Consider the following 6,350-nt stretch of genomic DNA (forward strand, 5'->3'; position numbering starts at 1 on the left):
CTTCTTCCTTGCCTCCAGTGGTGCCTGTTGATCCTTGGCATTCTAATCTCTGCCTCTGTCCTCACATGGTGTTCTCTCTGTGTCTCTGTTTTCACATGGCATTCTTATCTCTTTGTAACAGGACACCAGTCATACTGAATGGGGGACCTTGCATTTGGCAGTTGTTCCTTAGATATAACACCAAAGCACAAGTAGCAAAAGGAAATATAAATTTGACTATCAAAATTTAAAACTTTTGTGCTGCAAACAATACCATTTAAAAAGTGAAAATACAACAAATAAAATGGAAGAAAATATTTTCAAATTATGTATCTAATATGGAACCAGTATCCAAAATATATAAAGAATTCTTATAACTCAATAATAAAAAGGCAAATAACCTAACTTTAAAATTGTAAAGGATCTAAACAGACTTTCCTTCAAAGATGATATACAAATGGCAAATAGACACATGAAAAGTTACTTGACATCATTAGACATTAGAGAAATTCAAGTGAAAACCACAATGATATACCCATTTTACTCTCACAAGGATGGCTATAATAAAAAAAAGCAGACTTTGACAACTGTTAGGAAAGATGTGGAAAAACTGAAACCTCATACATTGCTAGTGGGAAAGTAAAATGGTTCACTCCTTTGGAGAACAGTTTGGAAGTCCCTCAAAAAGTTATACATAAAGTTACCATATGACCCAGCAATTCTGCTCCTAGGTATACACCCAAGAGAATTTAAAACATATGTCCACATGTACATATATAACAGCATTATTTCTAATAGCCAAAAAGTGAAAACAACCCAAATGTCCATAAACTGATGAATGTATAAACAAAATGTGGTATATCCACATAATGGAATATTATTCAGCCATAAGCAGTAATAACGTACTAGTACATGCTACAATATGGATGAACTTTGAAAACATTATGTTAAATGAAAGGATACTGTATGATTATATCAAGTATCCAGAATAGAAAAATCCATAGAGACATGACACAGATTAGTGCTTGCTAGGGGTTAGGGGAGAGACATAGGGTTTCCTTCTGGGGCAATGAAATTCTGGAACTAGCTAGTGTGATGGTTGTCAGACTTTATGAATATACTAAAACCACTGATTTGTACACTTTAAAATAAACATTAAATAATAGTGATAACACAAAATGCCTACAAGGTTTCAGAGAAACTCATATATTTCTGGTGGCTATATGAAATGATACAGCCACTCTGGAAAACAGTGGGGAGTTTCTTATAAAACTGAATACAACACAGCAGTTTCATTCCTGGGCATTTATGCCAGAGAAATGAAAACTTATGTTCAAACAAAAACCTACTAATGAATGTTTATAGGAGCTTTGTTTGTAATAGCCAAAAACTGAAGAGATGCTTGACCTGTTTAAGAACAAGAGGTTCTTAAACAGGTGAATGGTTAAACAAACTGTGGAGTGCTACTCAGCAATAAAAAGGAATTAATGGGGCTTCCCTGGTGGCGCAGTGGTTGAGAGTCCGCCTGCCGATGCAGGAGACGTGGGTTCGTGCCCCGGTCCGGGAAGATCCCACATGCCGCGGAGCGGCTAGGCCCGTGAGCCGTGTCCGCTGAGCCTGAGCGTCCGGAGCCTGTGCTCCGCAACGGGAGAGACCACAACAGTGAGAGGCCCGCGTACCGCAAAAAAAAAAAAAAAAAAAAAAAAAAAGGAATTAATAATACATGCAACAACCTTGATAAATCTCTGGAGAACTGAGTGAAAAAAGTCAATCCCAAAAGATTATGTACAGTTTGATTCTATTTATATAACGTTCTTAAAATGACAAAATTATCAAAATGGAGAACAGAACAGTGGTTATCAGTGGTTAGGGAGAGGTGAAGGCAGGACGAAAGTGGGTGTGGCTATAAAGTGACTGTATGGGCAATATGAGGGATCATTGTGTTGATGGAAATATTCTGTATCTTGTATCAATATTTGTATATTAGTTGTGATACTGTACTATAGTTTTTAAAGGTATTACTATAAGTGATATGAGTAAGGAATACATTAACTAGATTTCTTTGTATTATTTCTTACAACTGCATATTTACTTATATTTATCAAAAAATAAGAAGTTTAATTAAAAAATAATAGGTCACAATAATGAGACTACTACACACACCTATTAGAATGGTAAAAATTCAGAACACTGACACCACCAAATGCTGGTGAGGATGTGGAGAAACAAACTCTCATTCACTGCTGGTGGGAACACAAAACGGTACAGCCACTTTGGAAGACAGTTCGTTAGTTTCCATAGAACTAAACATACTCTTACCATATGATCCAGCAGTTGTGCTCCCTGGTATTTACTCAAAGGAACTGAAAACTTGTGTCCACATAAACGCTTGCATGTGGATGTTTACATAAACTTTATTCATAATTGCCAAAACTTGGAGGCAACCAAAATGTTCAATAGGCAAATGAATAAACTGAGATACATTCAGACAATGGAATATTATACAGAGCTAAATGAGCTATCAAGCCATGAAAAGACATGGAAGAACCTTAAATGCATATTACTAAGTGACAGAAGCCAATCTGAAAAGCCTACAAACTATATGATTCCAATATGACATCCTGGAAAAGGCAAAACTATGGAGAAAGTAAAAAAGATCAATGGTTGCCAGGGATTAGGGGGAGGGATGAATAGGCAGAACACAGAGGATATTTAGGGCACTGAAACTACTCTTTATGATACTATACACTTACCCAAACACAGAGAATGCACAATACCAAGAGTGAACTCAAAGGTCAACTATGGATTTTGGGTTATAATGATGTATCAAAGTAGGCTCATCAATTGTAACAAATATCCCACTCTGGTGGGGGACGCTGATATGGAGGAGGCTACACATGTATGGGGATAGGTGATATAAGGGAAATCTCTATCTTCTGTTTAATTTTGCCTAAAACTGCTCTGAAAAATAGTCTGATTTTCAAAAGGTAAAACCATTAAAACACTATAATAGAACAGAGGAATTTCGTAAAATCTCAGAGTGGGAAAGGCAAGACACAAAACATAAAGACACCCAAAGAAAAAATGTGTAAATCTGATTTATAAATGTTTTAAATTTCTACATGGAAACACCAAAATACAAATAATAAACTAGACAAAATATCTGTAAAACTATGACACAAAATTCCGATTTTCTTATTATATTAACAGGTTGTATGCATCACTAAGAGCAAACCAGTAGAGAAGTAGAAATGAATAGATCATTTCTACAGATAAAAATATAAATATGAAAAGAAGTCCAACTCATAATTAATAAATATACACTAAAACAACAACTAGCTAGCATTTTTCATCAATCACATTGGCCAAATGTAAAAGTTTGTTAAAGTTATCGCCAAATGTAAAAGTTTGTTAAAGTATCTCACTTTCAAAGTGTGAAAAAACTGGCACAACTGAAAATGTATGTCCACACAAAAACATGCACACAGATGTTTATAGCAGCTTTATTCATAACTGTCAAATCTTGGAAGCAACCACGATGTCCTTCAATAGGTGAATTGATAAACTATGGTACATCCGTACAATGGAATGCTATCTAGTACTAAAAGACATGAGCTCTCAAGCAACAAAAAGACACGGAGGGATCTTAAATGCATATTGCTAAGTGAAAGAAGCCAATTTGAAATGGTTATATACCATATGATTCTAACTATCTGACATTCTGGAAAAGGCAAAAGTATAGAGACAGTAAAAATATCTGTGTTGCCGTGGGCTGGAGGGGTGGGAGAGACAGAGATGAATAAGTGGAGCACAAGGCCTTTTAAGGACAGTGAAACCATTGTGTATGATATTGTGATGGTGGATACATGTCATTTTACATTTGTCAAAACTGATAGAATGGGGCTTCCCTGGTGGCGCAGTGGTTAAGAATCCGCCTGCCAATGCAGGGGACACGGGTTCAAGCCCTGGTCCGGGAAGATCCCACATGCCGTGGAGCAACTAAACCCGTGCACCACAACTACTGAGCCTGTGCTCTAGAGCCCGCGAGCCACAACTACTGAGCCCACGTGCCACAACTACTGAAGCCCGCATGCCTAGAGCCCGAGCTCTGCAACAACAGAAGCCACCGCGATGAGAAGCCCGTGCACCGCAAAGAAGAGTAGCCCCCGCCCGCCGCAACTAGAGAAAGCCCGTGCACAGCAACAAAGACCCAGTGCAGCCAAAAATAAATAAATAAAATAAATAAATTTAAAAAAAAAAACAACAAAACTGATAGAATGTACAACACAAAGAGTAAAACTTAATGTAAACTATGGACTTCAGTAATGATAATGTATCAACATTGGTTCACCAATTGTAACAAATGTACCACACTAACACAAGATATAAATAATAGGGGAAACTATGGGGAAGAGAGGGAGGTATGTGGGAACTCTGTACTTCTTAATTTTTCTGCAAGCCTACAACTGCTCTAACAGAATAAAGATCTAATTTTTGAAAACTGGGCACCATTGGAAGATTCTATGAACAAATTGTTTTGAAAACTGTTAAACACAGAGAAAGATTCAAGCATGTGATACCTTTCCAATACACACTGGACTACTGCGGACTCAAACAACATATGGAAGGAACTTTCTCTTTATAGACATATTCCAGCTAATAAAGGAAGGAATGATATCCCCTTCTTGTAATATTTGATCAATTTATCTACGTAATAATCATCATAGGCTGCTAATAATACAAAAAGAAACACACCAGATTGAGGAATACATCAACATCTTAACAAAAACAAACAAAAAAACCAACCTGAGTCTGATAAAGCCTCTCTAGAGTCAACTACCAACTTACCAAAAACATACTAAATGGCACTATGGGGATATAATAAGCAAAATCTGTGCTGTGTAAAACCATAGGTCCAATGACCAATTTCGCTGACAAATAAATCTCAAGAGGAAAAAAAGAGGTGTAGTTTAAAAGAGACTTAACGAGTCAAATCAACCAATCTCAACGTGTAAACTTCATTTGGATTTATTTAGTTTGTTTCATTCAAACAAACTAAATTTTTTAAATTATTAGACAATCAGAAATGTGAACATTGACTAGATTTGATGATTTAAAGAATTAGTAAATTTTTATGTGTGATATTGTGGTAGTGGTTTTTTAAAAAGCTTATAGAGCTTCGCACTCCTATACTTACAGATGAAATGAAAAAGTATCTGGCATTTAATCCAACATAAAATAGAAAAGAGGGAAAGCGGTTTAGGTGGAATAAGACTGGTCATTAGTAGATAATTGTTGAAACTGGATGATGGGTACATGGGTTTATTAATCTGTTTATTTTGCACGTTTGAAATTTCCCATAGCAAAATTATTTTTTAAAAATAAGCAACAGTAGGGCTTCCCTGGTGGCACAGTGGTTGAGAGTCTGCCTGCCGATGCAGGGGACACGGGTTCGTGCCCTGGTTCGGAAGGATCTCACATGCCGCGGAGCGGCTGGACCCGTGAGCCATGGCCGCTGAGCCTGCGCATCCGGAGCCTGTGCTCAGCAACGGGAGAGGCCGCGGCAGTGAGAGGCCCGTGTACCGCAAAAAAAAAAAAAAAAAAAAAAAAAGCAACAGTAGTAAACGGTAAAAGTGTTATTATGAAATAAAACATTAGTAGTCCTTTTTGTAATATAGCTAATTGTGTGTGAATTATTTCTGATCCCTGCTACTCGCTCAGTCACCATATCCATTCAATCACCAAATCTTGTTGATTCTACCTCTTAACTGCCACTTCTTTCCATCTTAGTCCAAGCTAAATTTGGCCTGGGCACAGTACACTTCAACTTTTGCCTACGTTCAAAACCGTAGCCAGAGTGGGTTTTTTTTTTTTTAACACAATTTTGATCATACCTAGCCTTTGCTTAAAATCTACTAATGGCTTCTCATTGATCATGGGATAAAGGCTAAAATCTTTAATATGCAATTTGAGGCCTTGCAAGATCTATTCCAACCCTGTGTACCCTACCAGCTCCATCTTAAGATGCTCTCCATTGCCCTTCTATACTGCAGCTACTTCTTGAACTTGCCATACTCATTCTCAACTCAGAGCACTCACACGTGCTGTTCTCTCTTTCTGGAATGCTCCCTTCTCCCTTACACACACCCTCATCCTTCAGATCTCACTTTAAATGCTACTTTCTCAGGATAGCTTTCCCATTATTCTTGGTCTTGGTGAGGTCAAATTTCTCATACTTCTATAACAACTGAAATTTAAAAATTGTTGAAGTTATGTCTGTCTTTGCTGCTATAATACGATTTCAAACAGAGAAGGAACTAAGTATCCCCAAATCCAGCATTTTGTCCTGCACATAGTAAAAGGTCAATAAA

The sequence above is a fragment of the Stenella coeruleoalba genome, assembly GCF_951394435.1.
Source record: "Stenella coeruleoalba genome assembly, chromosome: 2".
Classification (NCBI taxonomy): domain Eukaryota; kingdom Metazoa; phylum Chordata; class Mammalia; order Artiodactyla; family Delphinidae; genus Stenella; species Stenella coeruleoalba.